Source organism: Siphateles boraxobius, unplaced genomic scaffold, assembly GCF_051911475.1.
Source record: "Siphateles boraxobius isolate OS27281-9 unplaced genomic scaffold, OSU_SipBor_1 191, whole genome shotgun sequence".
Classification (NCBI taxonomy): Eukaryota; Metazoa; Chordata; class Actinopteri; order Cypriniformes; family Leuciscidae; genus Siphateles; species Siphateles boraxobius.
In genome coordinates this window covers 184,062-207,500 of record NW_027508801.1, presented here as the reverse complement: position 1 = coordinate 207,500, position 23,439 = coordinate 184,062, and the positions used below count along the sequence as shown (strand labels likewise).

General features: G+C 36.8%; 1 protein-coding gene across 3 annotated transcripts in view; it reads left to right on the top strand.

Moving 5' to 3' along the window:
* Positions 1-23,439, top strand: part of znf609a (zinc finger protein 609a) — a 157,299-nt gene that overhangs the window by 30,801 nt on the left and 103,059 nt on the right. The gene's annotated exons all lie outside the window — the stretch shown is intronic.

The window sequence follows — 23,439 nt, the reverse complement described above, 5'->3', positions numbered from 1 at the left end:
TGGGGTGAATTGGAGATTTTTTTGTAGAATTATGGGTAATGTAGTTTTTCACCAGGAATGTTACTGTTAAATATGATTATTTAAAAATATAAGTTGAAATATTTTGGGTTGGTGGCTTCAGCAAACCGTCAGTTAGCAATCTCGTAGCTCACAGTAGGTCTGTCTTTAACACTTTATAGAAGTTATCTGAGAAATGGGGAAATTAATGGGATTTTTACTTCCGGAGCACTCTGGAAAAAAGCAACTGGTACGTTATTCCACATTTCTCAGAAAATTCATGCATGTTTTGTTTGAGTAAATGAGGCAGAATTGTCTTTGTTGGGTGAACAGAGAACACACACACACACACACACACACAGATTGAAAACTCTCAGGTTTCAGCAGTGCATTTATAAAGCAGTTTGGTGGAACGAGGGTCATTTATCAGGAAAACGGCAGCTTGATGTGTTTTGGTGTCAGTTTGTCTTCCTACTGCAGTAATTATTGTGTCCTGTTTAGTTTTCTGAAGGGCAGAATCATCCCTCGAGTGTCTTTCCTCATTCCTGCCCTGAAACCGCGCAAAATCTTTGTGAAAGTGAGCCAGCGTTGACATCTTGCCCATTAATAATCAGAGATTCAGCTGCACACACACACACACACACACACACACACACACACACACACACACACACACACACACACACACACACACACACACACACACACACACACACACACACAGAAAAGCCATGAACATTTATGCATTTGGCTGATGCTTTTATCAAAAGCATTTCAAGGTACACCTTTACATTCTTATCAGTTCTTGCTTTCCCTGGGAATCGAACCAATGACCTTGACGTTGCAAGCGCCAACGCTCTACTGTTTGAGCTACAGGAAAGCTTCGCACATCACACAAAGCATTTACATTTTAATAATTAAAAATTGCATGAATAATTCAAGGTCTGCCAGCTCTTGGCGTCGATGTACTGGACCGAGGTGCTTTTCTGCAGGTTCAAAGACTTCGAGTCATTACGACTAATGTAACATCGTCAAGTTCAATTCACTCAAATTACTGTCTCTTGACATTTGGCAGCGTCTGTTTCCATTAAGTCCAAAACAACAGTTTCTGCCAAAATATCACAGTGAAATAATGCCAAAGACGGTCTGATGTTTTGCTGAGGCTCCAAGACTGTAAATATTCTTTGCAGTCTGGGATGCTGAATGATTAATAAAGCATTCCAGATCCAGATGTATTAAAGTACAACTATAACATGTAGATTGTCTAGTGAAATTATGCCGCTTTACATATATTCATAGTGTAGCACGAACTTTAGTATATTCATCTTTCAATTAGGGCTGTCACTAACAACTATTTTGACGATTAATCAAGTAATCGGACAATTTTTTTGGTGCTAATACAACAATTTGCATATTTAGCGACACATTGATGTATTTTCCTGTGTTGGCGTAGGTTTATAAGGGATTTACATTACAAATCGAGTTACAAGCAACCCAAACTCACAGCATAGGCTATGCAGAGATGGAGTTAAGAGATCCGCTCCATTAGGGACGCACCGATATGATAATTCTTTATATTTATACGTAGGGCTTGATGATTAAGCGAAAAATAATTGAAACTGAAATTCAGAGCCTATAACCGGCGTAATTTTATCATGTCGGTTATTTCGGTTTTTTAATCCTATTAATATTTCCGCCCACTGTGTGTTAATGTACTTTCCCCTTAAAACATATTACCGCGTGTGTATTCACGTAACTCCGCCCCGTCCAGTCTAAGAGATTGAAGCAACATGAGCCCCTTTCACACAGCGCGTTGATCCCGGGAATTTGCCAGAACAAACACCTTCAGTGAACGCAAACACGACCCGGGATTGATGCCAGGTTTGGGACATAGTAACATTGCCGTGTTCAGTCCCGGAACGCGCGGTGTGTGAACAAAAGCCGTAATCAATGCCGTGTCGTAATGATGGCGGTAAGCCGGGATCGTTCGCCAGCGTGAAATGGTTCGTAATGCGCTAGTTTATGATCGAATCAGAGAAAAAAATGCACAAGCGTGATTTCTCGAGAGAAATCGCAGCTCATAAGCAAACTATAGTAGCCGCTACGACATGTCACGTGTGTTTGCGGGTTGTGTGTGTCTGTGAACGCACTCTCTTGATTCCGGAAAATCACTGGCAGTATCAATGAACCAAAGTCAAACGAACCCGGGTCAAATCCCGGGCCACTTTTTCCTTGTATTTTCCGGAATCTCTGTGTGAAAGGGAACTCAAACACTGAGTCGACTCAGCAACAGGAGCCGCTTGTACCAAATAAACACGCGAAAACAGCGAGAGACTGACAAACGCCCAGCAACACGAGCCTCCACTCCACAAAGCAGGTTTCCATAACACAAGCATTTACAAATGCTACACAATATGAAAAGGATTAGTTTTTTTAGTTTTATACAAGTTATATTTTACTTTTAAGATGGCAATATTTACAATAATTTATTTTGATTACAAAAAGAACTATTTTCTACATTTTTAGGAAACTTTCTTTTTACATTAAAACTTAATTACTTTTTTATAAGACGTTTTTATTTCAAGCATTGTATGCTTTGTTTGATTCAATTGTTTGAAATATTTAATAATTAAGCATTAAAAGCTATCTGTGCGTTTCCTTATTTTAGAATCACAAAGATAGGATTATGCATTCTTTCATTAAAAAAAATAACCGTGAATATTTACAGTATAAGCCTTGCCAGTGACACATGAGAAATTATTTATTTTAAATAATCGTTCAATAATCGTAATCGAGGTAACTTGTTCGATTAATCACGATTATGATTTTAGCCAAAATCGTCCAGCCCTATTTATACGTTACACTTTATACCGTGCATCACTACGCTCCACGCGTGTAAATGAAAACAGTGCAGTCCTTCGCTATGAAACACGTCAGACTTCAAATGCATTTCCCAAATACACTTTATTAGAAACCCAAAGAAACGGCATATGCAGAGACTGAATTAACTCTGAAACCCGCAGATATTATTGTAATTGAACTGTAGACTTTGTGATTTCAAAGTTGCACTATTGCAAACGTGGATTTTTAAAATATTTTTTAAAAATATTTTCATTGAGTAATCGTGACAGCCCTACTTTCAATATTTCAATATTGAAATGGTTTCTTGTTCAGTGACAGTGTGGTTTTATTATTTGAGTGCAATTATCAAGTATAGCCTAAGTATAAAAACAAACTCATAAATCTACTGCGCAAACTGGAAGTACTAATGTTTGATAGATGGATGCATTTCAACTGAAGACACTGTTCGTTCACTTATTGCTGTTGAAAACCTCATACAGTTCTGTATGAGAATTACAGTTCTGGAAATGAATGCGTTTGGAAAGTACCTGACTTACGCACGCTTTCAGGGTACGAGTTTCGTTTTGAGCGGTGCGCGAGCACTAATCAGTGTGAGGCTGCTCTGATTTCTGTGCATTAGAAAGTTATTTCTATGGTAGTTCCACATTTCGGTGACCGAAACTCTGTGTTGTTTGACTCTGGATCTTATGTTACCTAGTTTTCCTGGATTGCTTCTGGCTTTGTGTGGAAAAGCACCTGAAATCTGAGCTTTATAACCTGCCTTTATTCAAGATTTACACATTATTTTTAGTTTGTTCTTGATGCTTTTTTCTGTTGCGTTACAAGCATTTTTAACTTAAATATGTCACTAAACTCATTTGGTAGCCTAATTTTGAGATTATTGCCATTGGGAAAATTATTGTGATTATGGTAACATTACAGTAATGTACATTAGTTAATGTATTTCCTAAACAAAGAGCAATACATTTGTTACAGTATTTTTAAATCTTTGTTAATGTTAGTTAATAAAAACACAGCTGTTCGTTGTTAGTTCATGTTAGTTCACAGTGCATTAACTAATGTTAATAAATACAACCTTTGATTTCAATAATGTTAGTAAATGTTGAAATTAATATTAGCTAAGATTAATAAATGCTAAAGAAGTATTGTTCATGTTAACCTTATTGTAAAGTGTTACCATTATTATTATAAAATAGAGTTAGTTATTGAACAATGGTGTTTTTTTTATTGTATTGCTCTTGTTTCTGTTATATCAAAGCACTGTAACAGCGATTTAACCCATTTTTTAATAGATTTACCGATCATCCATTCTGTGGTTTGATGGATAACTTGTGTTCAGTATGTTTGATTCATGCTCAGTATACGGCAGAAGTCTTTTTGGCATCAGGTGCTCTTGCGGTCTGAGTTGTCCTGATCCACAACAAAGCCTCCCGGAGATAAATGGCTTGCTGGGGATTTCTATTCCTGCGGTGAGGTGAGCTCAGGATAACGTATGTGAAGTCACTCGCTCTTGCTCTGACATTTTGTTATCATGCTGCCATTTGGCAGGAACCCAAAGCGCAGTGAAAGACGAACGCTTTGCTCGTCGCATCAGGAGTGTGTTGAATGACTGGTGCGGATACACTCCGGAGCGAGATGCCATTCAGGGTTTTACACCCCTCATAAAAGCCATGTAACTGTCTTGAACCGCAGTGAGTTATAGCCTTGTCTTCAACTCGCTGTTGGGGGACGATTTTGTTTTCAGTTTCATTTCTAGAGATGAGTTTTTTTTGTAACCGATTCCACAGTTCAAATCTGGCGATCTGTGGTCACACTGTACATTATTCATTGACTTTTACTTGAAGATTACACCATAATTGATGGAAGTTTTATATTTTCAGCTACAGTTATGAGTTTTCTTTGTATGTTAGCGTTTTGCTGTTACACCTAAAGGTTTTTAAATTAGTTTTCTTGTTGTAGCTTCAATGCATCAATGGACTTTTGATACTTTTCAGTTCTTGCTAAATCTCCCAACAAGGCTTCAAATGAACTTTAAATATTCAGTTGTAGACAGGGCCTAAAAATGAACACTCGCCAAGCGCCATATGTGAGTATAAATCGGTGTTGTCAAGTGGATGAAACAGCGTCACTTGCCAGTTGGCTGCTAACATTTTTTATGAATTCTTCTGACAATGCATGAACGCTAACTTGTGTTGTCACGCTACCAAAATTTCAGTATTCGCTACCAATACCAGTAAAAATCCACGGTTCTCGGTACCAAAGCTTAATTTAGATTAAATTTACATATATTAAAGTGTATATCACGGTTACAAAAATGGAAACTGTACATCTGTATTAAAAACACTTTACAATAAGATTAGATAAAATGACCTAACAATAAACAATAGTTATATGTAGCAATTATTCTCCTTGGGGTTAATTTAAAACTGTAGCCTACTAATTAAGGGTGTCACGATTTCGATTTTAAATCGAAATCGATCGAAATTAATTCACAATCTCAAAAATCGAAATAAAAAATGGGGGCGTGGCAGTATCGACGATTCCATGTCGCGCCCGTGATGGAAAGTTCGGGTCGTTTTACTGACTCTATTGTTCAATCTCGTTCATCAAAATTAACTAATATTTTTTCTAGTCATTTCAGGGGCTTTAAATGTTATACTTTTAACAGGCAAATTCCCCAAACACCTACGCAATCTTGATCATATTCTGAATTAAGAAATCATTATAATGCAGTCAAAAATAATTTACAGGGAACATTAATAATTACTTGACCTTCCGAGTCTTTTGTTCATTTGTCGCGTGACAGAGGCAATGAACGGATCGTTCATGAACGACTCATCACGGCGCGGAAAAAAAACACACGTGTTGAAAGGCTGTGAGTCCTCTAACTTCGATTCTATGCCCGAGCCCGAACTTGGCCGATATTTCCCGTCACTATCCAGAGTTTCTATTTATAACATGTTTGCAGCGTTGAGCGATTTAGCCTATCACAGACATATGTGTTGATTTCTTGAACGCAATGGCCAATCAGAAGCATTTAAAATGGACTCTCCTCACCGCTCAAAACTGACTTTTTGTTCAGTGCTGAATTCTGTAAGCTGGCAAATCCTCTAATTATAACAAACAAAGTGTAGGCTATATATTATGAAAGATTCATTGTGCAGTCAGCTTCACTGATAATAACAGAGATGTGTGAGATTGCGATGAACTGATGTCAGCTTTTTAAGAGCAACAGCAACCTGTGCTTACAAAAAAAAAAAGTAAAAATCGAGAATCGAACCGTGACCTTAGAATCGAAAATGTAATCGAATCGAGGATATGGAGAATCGTGACACCCCTACTACTAATACATTTTTAAAATCAAAAGTTTTATCTGTTAACATTATTTCCTAACGCACAATGAATGAAGTGAACAAACATGAACAATCAAGTGTTTGTATTAAATAACATTCACAAACATTAATTAATGTTGTAAAATATATTGTTCACTCAATGAGTTGATGTTAGATAACGCATTGAGTAATGTTAATGAATGGTATCTTATTGTAGTGTTACCAAATTATACAGGAGATAAAACGTGTTTTATTTGACTTAACTGTACTTTTATTTAATCAAAAACTGCATTCGTATTTAATTTTAAAAGGGCTTTTTAAACATGCTAAGAGTTAAGGCCATTGCACACTGAGTTCGAAACTTTCGTCCGTCATAAAAAAATTCAGATCGGGTTTGATTTTCTGCGTTTTTCGCATCCGTAGCAAGCAGTTTGAATGGGGTTTTGACTATTCAGAGCCACCGAATCACGAATACAAAAAAACTTATACGAAAATTTCGGACTCAGTGTGCAATGGCCTTTATCCAGGCAAGATTAAGTCTAGAACTGCTTTTCAGTTGACATCATTAAAGTTAAAGCCTTGATAATATTCAAGATGAAGTAACAGGGAGCTCATTTCGTTACTCGCACACTGTGTGGAAAGTTGTGTGTGCACAAACATCCAAAGCGCGCGCCAGACAGTGCGCAAACACTAACTGAGCACAAACTGAGCTCTCTTTCACGTGCTTGAGCGGACAAATTCACACAAAATTATGTAAAAGAATAGGCCTAGTGAGTATAGTAACCGGTTTAAGTTTTGTTTTAAGTGAATGTAAACGGTTGAGAAAGTAACCGCACGTGTATCAGTATCCATGCATTCGCTCTTAAAGTGACAGCAGCCTAATATTCCTGGTGCTGTTTCTGTTTTTAATGTTAATCAAACAACAACATAAAAATCACTCACCGCTCTTGACTGAATACATTTTTTAACTTTAATAAGGATTAATTAATAAGGATGTTTAATTTATACAGTGAAGACTATGCAGTTATTTTACATTTGATTACTTTATTAAATGTTCCTGTAAACTACTGTAAGATCTAGGCCTATACCTGAAAAACCTAAAAAGCATTTTATTTCATTTGTGTTTTTGGTATATTGTATTTATTTGTGCTTTTGCTTGTTATTTGATTATTTGTTCAGTTTACTTGTTTATATAATGTTTTTTATTTATTCTAGTTACAGCTAGTAGTTTTAACTGTGGTACTTTTCACTGGTGTCTAAAATTTGGTGTCATCACTGCCTATTTTTGCAAAAACCGTTTCATGGCCGGTAAATTTTCTGAAGTCCCTGGTTATAGATATGTTTGACCGGACAGTGTTCTGTATTTCTACTTATACTTTGTATAATAGCTTGTATAATAATAGCTACATTTTCTTTGTTGTGTTGTCACTTGTGTTGTTTGAAATAGCAGAACTTTTGGGCAGAACTTTTCAGTCGTTCACTTTGAAAAATAGTTTATTGCGATTTTATTATAATAATAAAATGCAAAGTGTCAGGCCTATTTACCATTGGAATCTTCTAGACATTGTTATCTGCATTGGACATAGCACATTTTATGCTCATTTAGCACTTGACAAGTGTTTAATTTGTACCCGGAAACGTTTCGTCTTCATGCAGAGCTCTTGTCAGTTGCAGATGGTGCTAATTTGTGTGTCCTTGCCTGTTTGTTTTCATTGTACCTCCGTCAGTTGCAGATCTTGAGATGCTGGCAGATGTGCTGCGATCTCTTCCTGTTAATGTGCTAAACTGCTGTGAATGTGGGGGACGCGAGACATGGAGAGCGAGGGAGTGCAAACATCAGGAGAATGATTTGAGGCAGTGACTGGCTTCATCTTTATTTAATTACACCGTTATTTTTGCATGGGCTGTTTTCTTTCTCCAAGCAACTGATGGTGTTAATCTTTATTGACAGTTTATTTATAGATGAAATTTACATCTTGGAGAAGTGCAGCTGGTAGAGCAGCGTTATGCATGTTCATTTCCAATGTAAACATTCAAACTCTGTTTGCACATAAAGCTGCAAATACCAAACTGAGTTATTTTCTGCGGCTTGTTGTGCTTAAAAGGCCAATTGACCCTTTGCTAAGCCCCGCCCTCTTTAGTTACTGTTGCTACGCCTGTCAAGCTTTTGCGTCTAGCACGTCTATTACAGTGTGTGTGCACCGCTGTCAGACATTCCCAATGAGATAATTAGTAATTTTTGGCGAACATTATTGTTTCTCTATCTTATCTTACGTTAAAATATATGCATTATGAACAAAGAACCATCATTATTTCCAACTTCCAAGGAATATGTGTTTTTGTTACTCCTGTGGACATTAGTTGTGAATCGGGTCTCTCACTGCTGATCCACGCACATCATTTCTCCCCTCGGCTTTTAGATTTTCGGGAAGGAAAAAAATTCCACTCTCACGTCCAAACTTTTAGGATACCGGGTATCAGATTTGCACAATCATCACGCACAACGCTTCGGCATGTTTCCCTCACTCGAAAGCTTGCCAGACCGCCCGCGCCTAGTTACGGTTGCTAAGACACGATTGGCCAGTGGCGGTTTTTGGGCGTGGCTTAGCGAAGGGTCAATTACACGCAAAGAATTTATAAAATCGCGATCTCGATTCCCACTGTTCATGATTTAATTTTTAAATGACTTCGATTTAAAAATAATAATAATAATAATAAAAAATAAAAATTGGCCTTTATTTTGAAAGGAGAGCTCACAAGGTTCAGGGCTTCACCCTCAGCCAATGACAAATGACAATGTATGGCTTACAGCTTATGAAAACCCCAAATTCGTCCACGGAATCGCTTTTTTCTTCAACCGGCCCCGCTGTGTTGTGTCTGTGTAGTCATCCTTGTCAAAGTGTTCGCTGCAAATGCGGTAATCTTTAGCGCGCAGTACTTGTATGGGAGTTTGCGCGTCAAGTTGAAGTGCAACTAGACACAACTGCAGAATCTTCGAGGTCATGGAAAGAAAGACGATGAAAATAAGTTCTTGTATTTTCGCATTCTGTTGCCATAATTCGGAACGGCACGTCTCGTCTGGATCTTATCTTTATGGGATCAAGACTTTAAAGAAGCACATGCTTAACTCAATATGGGAGATATGAGAGAAAAAAGTTAACAGATTTTTTTTAATTGATTTTTCCTTTTTTTAAATTTTTTTAACACATTTATTTTAGCGTGTTTGCTTTTTCTTTTAACAATTAGAACAATGACAATGATGATGATTATAAAAATTAAATAACGTATGACAATACAACAGAATATTTGAGGGACAAATGCATACAAAGACAACAAACATGATGAAATATGAAAAGATACAAATTTGTAAATGTTGTAGAGTCACTTAATCCTATGAATATATTAGTGCTGGGCAATGATTAATCGCATCCAAAATAAAAGATTGTTTACATAATATGTGTGTGTACTGTGTATACTATTTTGTATATATAAATACACACACATGCATACGTGTATACAGGTGAAACTCGAAAAATTAGAACATCGATCAAAAGTTATAATTTTGATGATTGTGGTTTACAGCTTATGAAAACCCCAAATTCAAAATCTCAGAAAATTAGAATATTACATGAAATCAATAAAAAAAGGATTTTAAATACAGAAATGTGAATCTGAAAAGCATAATCATGCATATGTATATAGTTATATATACTAAATATATATTAGTTTCACCTTTTAATTTGAATTACTGAAATGCATTAACTGTTGCACGATATCCTAATTTTTTGAGTTTCGCCTGTATTTGAGAAAGATGTTTATATATAAAATATTTATGTTTGTAATATACAGTATATACTAGGGGTGTCGAAAAAATCGATTCTTAGATGCATCGCGATGCAGACATGTACGATTCTGAATCGATTCCAAAATTTATTTTCTAAAAAAGAAAAATAATTTCTAATAACGAAATATTGACGAAACGTAAAAGGCGTGACTCTGAAGCGCTGACGTGCAGTGCCGGACGGTCTGTGGCGTCGCGTAACAGAGACGCATGATGAGCGCGAAATGCCAACGGCATCGTCTTCGTTAAAAACTAACGTATGGAAAATTGGCATAATTTCATTGTGGCTCATTTTGTATTTTTGTATGAGAGCTGCTTTCTTCCTTTAGTTTTCACATCAATATGCTGTATACAGATCTGTTATACGTACGTTAGACGTAGCTTTACTGTACTGCCCTCCACAGGCACAGTTACCCCTTTTCCACCAAAGCGTTTTGAGAGCCGGTTCGGAGCCGGTGCCTGCACGCGAACCAGTTCTTTGTGTTTCGACAGCCAAAGAACCGGTTCTCGGCCAGGAAAACTGGTTCCAAAGCGGCACCAACTTTTTGCTGGACTAGAACCAGAGAACCGTTCTTTTGGCACGTCATGCTTACGTTGGGGGGCTGGGGGCGGGTTTAGATGTGTCCTAAACATCTTTTCTGACCGCAAAGCCAGGAGAAACATTTGCAGAAACACGATGTAGTCCGCCATTGTAATTGTTATGCTTGAAGTTGGCGCAAGCGTTTCTAGCTTTTTTTAAAAAATATTTATTGAAAACATAATGTAAGCAAAGAAGAAAACAGTCACAAAATAGAACAAATAAACGGAGAGAAAAAAAAGACAAGACAGGTGTACATAACTAATCAGAAAAGATTACATATCAAAGGAAAAGATTAAAAGACTTACATATTTCAATTGTTTTTAAAGCCTTCTTGGTTCACGAGTTAGAGATAATCCCAAAGTAATGTTGTACTTGCAAGCGTTTCTAGCTAAGACGTAAAGCGACGTACACAGTGACGTAACGACGTCGTTCGCTGGGCGCTCTAGTCAGTGGAAAAACAAACAGGTTCTGAGGAGGTTCGCAAGTTGAACCAACTCCGAACCAACTTTGAACCAGCACCAGTTCCGAACCCGTTCTTTTTTGGTGGAAAAGGGGTAAGTGTGTATCAGTGCAATGCCAGCCACAAAAAGCTACATTTTGATTGTGCTCTCCGCAGATGTTCATTTACTTTTTTTGTGTTAGCTGTTTTTGATTGTGGAATACAGCAAAAAGTCATAAGTCTTAGATTCTTTATTATTTATTTCTGTACAAGAGTAGCTTTGTTTATTACTAATTATTCAGAATATGCGTAAGTCCACAAGGATTATTTTTGTATGAGAGCTGCTGCTACATCATTCTATATATATATATATTTTATTTTTTTTGTATATAAGCTGTTTGTGATTTTGCTAAAGCAAAATGTTTTTGTCTGATGGATTATATTGCTCATTGCACATAACAGGAGGATGTTGTATTCATTTACTACAAATTTGCTGCTAGTACAGACACGCATTTATTTTCCTGTTGGTTCTTTGCAATGTTGGGAAATATGCTGGCTAATGTAACCTTACAGTTGACTTGCTAAATCACTTTCATTTGTTTTATTAATAAAATATATGGAAGTAAATTCTTTATGGGTTATACTAAATACTTTGCTTTAAAAGTACCAAGTAGTCACAAAAAAAAGCATCACATCGCAGCCTTCTGAATATTTATATATACAAAATAATTATATACCGTACACACACATATATTACGTAAACACAAACTTTTATTTTGGATGTGATTAATCGTTGCCCATGCACTAGATTATATTTTAAAATAAAATATCTACTACCCTTATGAGGGATACAGCGCATTATCCTGACTATTGTCAGCTGTCTAATAAAACGTTAAATACATTATCAATGAATGCAGATCACACTCCATTACTAATAACTTTGGCGTTAGCGGGTCACTGGCTATGAATGCACTACATCATTTGACTTAAAACCTGGGGACAAATTTAAGAACATCTTATCTCAGATTTGTCGTTATTAATGTGTATCAATCTTTCCAATGCAAGCATGTTTCCCCTATTTTATTTATTGATTTATTTTTCCACTGATAAAAATTGCTCTTCTTGTTTGTACGGCTTCATATTTGGCCAGAGTTTTGTAATTGTATATCAATATAGCTATATAACAATAATATTAATATTAATATGATTTATAATATGTATTGATTGTTATTATTACTAGCCTTAAATAATAACAAAATAAGAAAACACCATTATAATATTTCACTGTACAAAAAAAAACTGTAGTATTTGATGCAATTAATATAATAATTAGAGATGCTCCGATCCGCATTTTTGGGGCCGATCACCGATTACCGATCACCAAAATCATGATCTGCCGATTGCCGATCACTGCCGATCACAGAATGGCAGGGGAAGGGGAATCTTTTATCTATAATCTAGCAGAGTTTGCACCATTTGTCGAAATGTGTTTATTTAATTGTATTTAGAAAATGAGGTGTCTTAAGGCTACTGTAGGCCAGCTTTCCCAAATAAGGCAGAGTAACATTAAATTATTCCAAACAAAGAGGCGTCAGGCGGACCAACACACATCAGATCAGCCTAATGGGAGGGGATCAAGTTACACTTAGGCATATTTGGAAATTGTAGCCTCTTAATACACCCACTACATTTACTAATTGGCAACAAAATGTACAACTTGTTACACCAAAACTTGCTACTGATAAAAGGACAAAACTATGGCAAGTTTTTTTCTGTTATTATTATGAACGTCTGATGTAGTTGAGCAGAATGCTCTTTTATGAAGTTACTTCATTAAAGGACATATTTAATGAGATTATGCCTGAAAAGGTTTTGGATTTTTTGTATGTTCATTTAAAAATATATATTGTATAAAATGACTTCTTGTTTTGTTTTATTGTATTTATATGATATTTGTATTTTTATAATTGAATTGCCATGAAAATAGCTTTGAATGCTGACATGGCATTAAATAAAATAATCTGAATCTGATGTAGTTGAGGAACCAACTACGTCAGATTAAAAATAAATAAATAAATACCACCACCACTTTTGAAACATCTCGCGGCACGAATGTACCAATACAAATAAATAAAAACATCTCCAGTTAAGTCAGAGCATTCATTTTGTTCATTTGTTAAATAAGAGGCGATCCAGCGCTGAAATGTTTTTTTTTTATCAAGTGATCAAAGTGCTCGTTGCGGCAGCGATCAGTGGCGCAGATACCGCGTTCTGTTGTGGCTCGCGCGGTGCACGGTCTTCACTCGGACGCGCGCTTCAATCCGTTGGGAGACTCCCTATTCGTTCCGGTGAAGGAGAACTCATGTTGCCACTGCCAAGCTCCACCCCGCATGCAGGTGGGAAAAAGTTGCGCAAGTAATTTACGTCACATGATCGGCTTTTTTGATCGACGCTTTTGGAGTTCGCCGATCAATCTGTTTTTAGCCAGTATCGGCCGATCATGATCGGCGTCCGATCAATCGGAGCATCCCTGATAATAATACTATTATTATTGTACATATTTACAATACTAATATTTATGGCTTTGGAAATTTCTTCATTTTCGAACGTTAAATCACCAAACTCTTATTTTGACGGAACACAGTGCCACGCTTTACTCTGAAACATGAAGCGCATATATTTTCATTTATTATTTGATAATCTCACTGCCATGTCGCGATTCCTTGTGTTATTTCGATTAATCAACAAGAGTGGGCAAGATGTGTTTGCACTTCAGTCCAGTTGGTGTCTCTGTATTTTAACTGTCACCGCCTGCTCTTTCTTGACAGAAACTTGATCTTTTAGATTAGCTAGAGGAATCTATCCGCAAACGTCCGCAAACGTAATGCCGTTCCTCAAAGAGTTTTCTTACTTCTCTCCTCGAGGAATTGCTCTAATTAGAGTGTAAATAAACCGGTTGTGATCTGGCATATGTTCTCCGGAGCGAACGTTTTCTGAACTCCCTCTGCGACTTAAAGACTTTCCACAACAATCAGGCGCAGACACCAACTGTAGCGTTTAGGAAATTCAATGCATGTAGATGAGATGGAAAAGGGGGATGTGTGAGGACCCGGGTGATGTCGTCCCCTTCAGACTCTCTCTCGGCTCTCAGCGGAGAGATACTGCCTGAGGAAATTAGATTGAGAGGGTTTTCGCATCGACTGACCGCCAACTGAACCCGATGACTGACAGGAAAGTGACAGTGATGGAGAGGGAGTGGAAAAGAAAGGTGAAGCGAGGGATTGGAAGAAACATATTTCGTATCACTTTCCACCTGGACTAGACTAAACAGTTTAAGTGGACTTCATCTGCAGTGCCTGAATTGTGCACAGCTGGTTGTGAATTCTGATGACATGTTAGGCCTTGTCCACACTAATATGTTCTTGTTTGAAAACGCATCTTTTTTTCTCTTCAGCACACTAGAGATGGGACGGTATGAAAATTTCATATCACGATTATAGTGACCAAAAGTATTGTGATTTATCAATGTTATCACGGTTTTGTTAAAACGAGATGAAAGTGTTGAAAAAGAACTGATGCTCACCATGAAAGTATTTCAACAAGTTTTATATTTGAGAATCAACAAACGACAAATAAAACAAGCAGCTCTATGCCCTTTTTAAAGCAAGATTCTATTCTGTGGCATTTCCTTATAATCATAGATAAATACACTAGATGACGCCTTGGCTACGGCAGTTCATTGGAACGAATGCGTCAATAGAGCCGCCATCATGGAACAGGGAAGCCCCTCCTCTTTATTGCATCCGCCTCAATGTAGGAAAAGCTTAACGGAAATAAAATCACCATAAATCGTCATGAATGCAATTTTCTAGGTTTTTTTGTTCGTTCCAGCGGTCAGACATGCATGTATTTATCATTGAGTCCAGATAAATTAATTATTTTTTTTTTACAAAATTTCTCATTCTTGTGAAATGTAATCCCTTGCTGTCTGGTTTTTAGATTTCGTTTGTGTGAACATCCATACGCAGCACAAAAGTCCGGCATCATCCATGAATTCGAAGTACAGGCGGAGATATTTAGACGTTTATTGTATATCTATGCCTTATAATGAACGGCGTCAATAGCAACACATTATAACACAGCACACATCCATGTATCACAACGGTACTCTCTCATTTCTTTCAAATACAACTTACCGTCTTGCGTCTCCGTTTTTGATTGTATTGAAAATGAAATCAGAGTTGATTTATTGTTGTGCTCATCTTGTCTGGACGAGTTTTGTATGCTGTACAAAATTGATTTAACATGTAAGATTTAAAACATTAATCTCAATTCAAAATATCCCTGTAATTATGTGGTAAAAAGAAATCGGTGTAAAGTGTACAATGAATATACATTATTGTCTCTTAAACGTCACTCTTAATAGTCTTGTTTGAACTTGTTCGTTCGTCTTTGGCTCAAAGCCACTTGCTGCGAAATTTTCTTCGCGGAAGCTTCACGTTTAACTTATGTCAAGTGAGTGAGATAAAATATTTCAATTCAAAACAGCAGTTTGTGCCCAATTATTTCCCTGATGTAGTTTTGGTATTGAGGTCAAAGTTAACTTGCCTTGCGTTCGCTATACACCAGTGTTTGATGGTCACACAAGACGACTCACAGATTTGAAGTGTTTCCTCTATTGCCGCGACTTTATTTGTGCATGTCCTGCCGACAGGGTGACCACCGTCCTCCATTAAGTTTCCCTCAGGACTTTTTATTAAATGCCAAAATATGACCACACCTCAGATTTGGTCCTCTTAAAAGGCTGAAAAATCTCCCGAGCACGGTCACTGCCTTCCGCCATTCCTTCTCGAATAAAACAAAAAAAAAACCCAACATGGTGCGCTGCGCCTTTGCGTCAAACTGTTGCTGGTTGGACAGGATTCATAGTGAGTGAGTTATTATAATCGCGATAATCAAACACGGTTTTAATGATAATTATTTTTAAACGATAATACTAATCATCAGATTTTATCGTGGTTTATAGTGAAACCCGTAATTGTCCCATCCCTACCGCAAACACTGAGATGGCGTTTTTATTAATGAAAACTAAGCTTTTTGAAAACGCTCTCCAAGTGGATCATACATTTGAAAACGCTGTTTTCGCATTGTAGTGTGGACTGTGAAAAAGGAGGTTTTTAAAAACGATGACGTGTTTAGTCACGTGACGCGTATTGAACCCATAGATATTCAGGTTTATAGCGGTATTGTGCCTGTATTATGTGCTTTTCACTTTCACACTGTTGCTAAAATTTGTAACTTTGCACACTCTTCATATCACAGTCCTGCAAAGATGACAGAAAATTGAATCACATTTGCTGTCCTGCGGCAAAACGAGAGCCGTTGCGTTTTATACCAAACAAATAATGGTGAGTGAGAGCGACCTGGACGCTGTAGTGAATGCTGAGATATTTTCTTGCTAAAAAAATTGATCCGTTCAGAAGAATTGCGCGATAACTTTATTTTTCCCCCCCGTCTGTATCATCAAAGTGAGGTTTTACGCATGCGCAGTAAGGTTTATTTAGCATTTTCCAAAAGTTTATTATCTACACTTAAACATCGGAAAACGCTAGTGTGGATGAAGAGCGTTTTTAAATGAAAACGCTGTTTTCAAATGTATCTGGATTAATGTAATTAATGTAGCCTTAGTTCTGTTCCTAATCCTAGTGTGCTTACTACTTAGGAAGCATCCTAATGATCATCGAAGTTTTTACTCTCTCATGCTGTGGTTTTTCAGGCAGTTCGAAAAAGAAATATTTCGCAAAAACTGCATTTACAGGTGCGGTTTGTTTGGACAGAAGATGAGACAGAGTTCATCATTAAACTCATAAAAAACGAAAGAAATAGGGGAATATTGGATTTCTAAACCGTGCCTCAATTTATCAAGACCTTGAAGCAGAAATAAGGGAGAAACACCCAGAATATGTACCGCTCTCAAGGGGCTTTTTCTTGCCATTAATGCTGGGAAAACTCGACTACTTCTCCTTCGATTAATAATAATGGACAGTGCAGTGGCTGAGATATACGTAAACCTACCAACATCCGTTGTCATGATTTTTGGAATGACTTATCGTGGGAGGAAAAAATTACATTTTAGTCTCATTACATTGGTCAATGGAAACGCCGTCATTTCGCAATAGTTTTTTATCGATATTTAGAAAATATCGCAAAAGTTTTGCGCAAATCTGTAATGGAAACGCAGCTTATGATGGAGACAGATTAAATAATTCTATCCCATTTTTATTTTGCCTTATCCTCAATCTTGGACTTTTCCACTGACATCTGTTGCAATGCATTCTGTGATTGACTACATAGGCAGCTGCCTTCTAAGGTAGTCATGAACAGCCTATTATGCTGTCTAGATAGTCTGCTCACTAGGTTTTAGGTTGAGTCTAAATTGCAGTAGCTGTGATTTTCACTTCTGGAATTGCAGCTCATTTAACCTCGTTGTATGAGGCTTGGAAGGACGTTTGCAGATCTTTGGCCCCGTCGCTCGACGCTTGACCCAAATACCCAGATTGCTCCTCTTTTCTGAGTGCTTGAGTACTTGATTGATTTATCTGTCAAGCACTTATTCAAAATGGCCAACATGCACAAGTTTAAATTATGCCTGTAGGTCCTGGAATTTTCTTGGTTTTGTAATGGTTCTGTTGACTGCTTCTCTAAGGGGTGTAACGGATTGTATTTGATCCGTGATCAAGCGGTTTACATGATTATCATGTCACACTGCTGTCGATGCCTAATATGTCATCTACTCATTTCCCCATCAAAGCTTAGAAAGTTCATGAGTTTGGTGACCATTGCGCCATTTGTGGTCACGAGTGAATCTGCTCCACTACTGGATCCGTGTTTGGCTCCCAGCCTCCCTCTCGGTTTCTCTCAAACCCGCCATAAAGATCCTTTTATCCGTCTCCTCCCCCACGGCCTCAAAGTCCTGCCTGACTCAGAGGCGGTTTGCTGACAAAAAAAGACAAACAACATGTGAGATTTTCTCTTTCGCAGTGTTGTGGCAGCTATGGCTTAGCCTATATCTCTTAAGTTTTTTAGCCTTTGGCAATATTTTATACCTGAAAATATAAAGTAGTTCAAAATATTCACAGTCAAGTCAAATTTATTTGTATAGTGATTTTCAAAATGCCATGCTGTTAAGGTTTATAATATCTTCATGCCTTATAGATGCATTAAACTGATTAGAGCTGGGCGAAAATATAGTTTAATTTGCTATGATATAAACAATCAAGCAATTGAGATTTGCTATGTAGTATTGGAATATATGAATATAATGTATGAATGCAGATAAAGTTGGACATACTTACATTTAATTAAGAGTTGGGTAATAATTGTTGAAATAGTCGAAATCAGCACAATTTTTACTGCACCAATACAATATTTATCTTCAAATAATTTACTGAAACACTTTAAGTTTTAAATTCCACAGGGACTAAACGATTTTGAGTTGGGTACCAAAACCAGGTATTAAACGTGCTGAATTTTTATTAATTTTATTTAATTTTATTAATTTTTACAGAATTTTTATTCTGTATTAAGCTCGGATGTTATCGGTTCTGCTGTCGGTACTGGAGAAATTAAGAAAATACACGTACTATTTATTATTGCTATAAAGACGTTTTTTTTTTTTTATCTCGCCAGCCATTTCTATGTATAATAATATTAAACTTTTTGTCTGTGATGCATTTTTGCTATTTAAAGTCCAAGAGAGAGATTATTTTATTTTAGATTTCGGCTTCAAAAGAATATATTGAGGTAAACCATTAAAAACTATAGTCGCATTCTGTCTAGCGCAACTTTCCTCCGCAGCAGTACGCTGCCATTTCTCCCTAAAACTCAAACTTAACCACAGAATCAGCACGATCGGTGATTGTTATAAAATGCAATCTAGCTACTGTTGGTAAATTGCGGGACGTGTTTAATAATAAAAAGAGCTATCAAAAGCACAAAAATCTGCGCAAGAGATGCTGCTCCCAAGGCGCGTGCTCCGAAACAGACCGCTGCGAAACAAGCAAATTATACTTTGGGTTTCATGTGTTGCATCTAAACGAGCAAATGTACACAAATATATGTCAAAATGACCGGCTTGAAGATTCACTTAAACACAGTTTATGTCCTAAATGGATGTAGTTATGGAAATCTCAGCATCAGTAGCCTATCAGATCTGCACTCGGTCTTAAAGGGGCAGCAGTCTAATAAACATGATGACGATTACACCATTACTGCGAATCAAACAACAAAAGGCAAAGGGAAAATCACTCACAGCTCTTGAATGAATAACTTCAGCTTTAATAAACATTAATATATGATAAACTACGCAGTGTTATTTTACATTTGAATACTTTTTAGACCATACCTGAACAGTAATGTTAGTAGACCTTCCTGAAATTAAAGCACTCTATAGGCCTATATAATGTGTATCATTGTTTAATTGTTTATCCTTTGTTCGTCTATTGTTTATCTTTGTTTAATATATTTATATATAACAAAAATAACCGATAAGAATACCATTAAACTACCGGATCGATAAGTAGTATCAGTAAGAGTAGCAATACCATTAAAACCTTAACGATACCCATCCTCTAGTTATGACACAAGTTTCTGATTCATCGAAATAAACCGTTTGAACTGATTCACAGACTTGATTATGATTTAAACCAATTGCTACTAAAAGTCAATTTAAAATAATATTAATATTTGTTGCTTAACATTAAATCACCAGCACAATCATTGTGAATATACAGTAGTATATCATGAATTTGATGTAGCCTATCTAGCTGCCGTCTCTGTATTGAGGGTTTGTTTTCAGATGTTGAGCACATGCACGTCTTGTGGTCATCGAAGAGATCGAAGAATCCTTCCGCGCTATAATGGGACCAGATTTCCCAGAACTCTTTGCATTGATTGGTGTTTGCATTTATTCCTGATTTGTCAACAAATTACTGGGGATCCCACCATATGATCATTTTTGGTTTTATCTTTATCGGCCCGATAAGAAAATTTGGCTTATATATTAAAGCTGATAAATAATGTATATTTTCTTCAGCTGATACACTTCAGATGCGCACTGTTCAACATGATGGTTTTGAATCGCTTGAAATATGATTGGAATCACTTCAAAAAAGTATAGTACAGTTTAGTGCAACATGTCATGAGCAGTGCGAGTCCTTCATATCAGCTACATAAAATTATAATGAGAAAATCATTATAATTATGTGCTTGGGACATGGCTTTTGATGGTGAGACATGTTTTTGTAATTAGACTCAAAAAGTATATAAAAATGTGGTTTTAGATTTATCGGCCAGTATATTAGTTATCGGCTTTGAAATATAAAGGGTTATCGGTATCGGCCAAAATTTTCATATCATTGCATCCCTACTGTTCACTACAGGACCTAAAACTATAAAAGTTAGGATTGTTTCTTGTTGAGGATGTTTTAATATGCTGAATTTCCTTTCTGGGATCATTAAAGCATCTCAGTTCTGCTTCCCTCTTCAAATCTCCATTGTGAAGTTGAAGCAGCTTTAGCGTCAGATCAGACGTGTGAGTGAAATGCCCTCTCAATCATTGTTATGAGCTCCTGGCACATTCCCTGTGGGGGAAGACAATTATATGCTTCCTCTGAGCTGGGTCACGCAGAGGCGAGGGTGAGGCGACTGAACAAAGCCTGCTGGGAGGTTGCTGGTTGAACACAGGAATCTTCCTGTTTGTGTCTGTCGTCTCTGAAGGGATGACTTTAGTTGATCCAGAAGACAGCTGGCTGGCTGGTGGGAACCCTCTTTAGTCGAGTTGCCTTCAGGACTTACAGAAACGTTCTGATGTTCTGAAGAATGTGCCAGTGTTCTATTTTTGTAAATAACTGGCTAACATTCCAATGTTCCAAAATTCAAAAGCATTCTAAATAATTGGCCAGTAGGGCTGGTTTCTATCACTGTGTTCTTGGGTATTGTACTTGAATTTCTGTGAAATCGCTTTGGATAAAACCGTCTGCTAAATGTATAAATGCATCGGCATATCTGCGATTTGACTTGAGAAAGCCTGTCACCAAGAAGAAAACTTTAAAATTAAAAATGTTAAAGTATCGTCAACTTACGTTTACCACAGACCTTATTTCACTCATAAATTGAAAAACCCCATTATAAAACCCATAGGAAAATCTTGGGGAACCAGTGGGGAATTAGTCATCCCTGCACCACTTTATATGAAAAATCGGATGTTTTACAAAAGGGTTGTGTGCCTTCAGAATTTAAATCACTGTTTTTAAAAATTCTGAGGGTCCAAACCAAATGCTGGAAAGATTGAAATTCCACCCATATAAATTTGTATTTACTTTATGAATTTCATCGTATTTAATAGGGATGCACCGATAGGAACATTTTGGCCTATACCGATAACCGATAATGCTTTATATTTGAAAGCCGGTAACCGATATATTGGCTGATAAATCTAAATCCAAATTTTATATAATTTTTGAGAGCCTGATTACAAAAACAAAAATCTCACCATTAAAATCCATGTCTCAAATACACAATTATAACGTTCTCATTACAATTTTATGTAGTCGATATGACAGACTTGCGCTGCACATGTTGCACTGAACTGTATCTTCCTTTTTTTAAGTGATTCCAATCATATTTCAAGCAATTCGAAACCATGTTGAACAGTGCACATATGTGTCTCAGCTGAAGGAAATATCCATTTCTTTAGTATTTAGTGCCAAATCTTATTAGGCTGATAACAATAGCTAACATTAAAAATGATCATATATCGGCCGATACCGATATGGTGGCCAATATATAGTGCATCCCTAATACTTAATAAATGAATTATGTGGAACATAGTGTAAGAACCCTTCATTTCCCAGAATGGGTTGAATTGATTCGAATTAAACCCAGTAAATTCCCCTTCCTGTCATTAACTGGTGTAAAGAAGCCATAAGGTTACACAGTGAAATGTATTATTTGTCTTTGTGGTGTTTTCACAGTAGATGTGTCATCTGTTGTCGGTTTGTCTAAGTGTCTTGACAGAGCAGCTTTAAGGAGCAGGACTCTTTGTAGTGTGAGGATAAAACACACACAGATGAGAAACAGCAGAAGGGCAGAGACGTTCTTGCTGAGAGGGAGATAATGAACAGCAGTCCTTCATGAGAGAAGTTTCTAAAAAGACATTTCTTCAATTCACTCACCACTTTTCTTGAAGCTTTGATGACATCTAACAGCTCAATGCCTCTAATCCTGCTTTTCCTTTCACCGTATTTCTCAGATGTTGTGCCATATTTCTGCTAGAATGGACGGGAAGTAAAGCGTGCTGTTGAGTTTGTGAATGGATTTGTTCAGACTTTGCCCTTCTGGTTAGCCGATTCACTCAGATTAGTTCAAACTTGTCTTTTATCAACAGCAAATGACAAAGTGAGTGTATAAAAGTTATATAAATGGAATCATTAGCAGATGTGAAAGTTAAACCGAGTTGCTCTTGACGGGAAGCTTGTGTTGAGTGTCGTCTTCGCAGTGGCTCTGACTTGCGTGTGACCGGCCCATTGATAGGCTGGAATGTAAATCGGTCAATTTTTTCTGAAATGCCATTCACCTCGTGCCAGCAGGTTTTCGAAAAAAGGCTTTGAAAGGTTGTGTCTTGCATAAAGACTGTTTTTTTTTAATAGTTTTTCAACAGCCTTGGCTCTGGGTCCAATTTTCCCAATGCCAACCAGATCTTCTATTTTTACTCTACTTTAGCAATCAGTGCAATTGCAGTAACATAATGTTTCATGTTTGTGTGGCTAAGCGGTGGTTGATTTCTTTTAGACAAATTTTGGAAATTGCATTTCAAATTGTGCATAATTTTTACTGATATCGTTTTTTTGACCATAAAGACTCTTGAGGACCATTTGCAAAGTGTTTTTAAAGAAATGGGTCACCCAAAATGTGATTCCTGACATTATTTACTCACACTAAGGTTGCTTGCTGATATGACTTCAGAAAACTTGGAGAAAGTAATATGGACCAATTTTATGATGTTTTTGTTAATTTTTTTTTTCATTTAGGCAATTGAATGAGTTGAATGAAAAAAAGTGGCATGTGTAAAGATTGTGAAATGCGTCGGGCCAGAACCCGACTCGTGGACAGCTGTTACCAGTAGCCAGTGATTTAGTTTATAAAGTTATAAATATGGATATTTTTCTTACAAAAACACATCGCTTTGCTTCAGAAAGCCTTTTTTTAACCCCCTTGGAGCCGTATGGATTACTTTTATGATGGATGGATGCACTTTTTTGAGCATCAAAAACTCACTTCAGTTACTCTTATTATAAAGCTTGGAAGAGGATATTATATTAAACTCTGA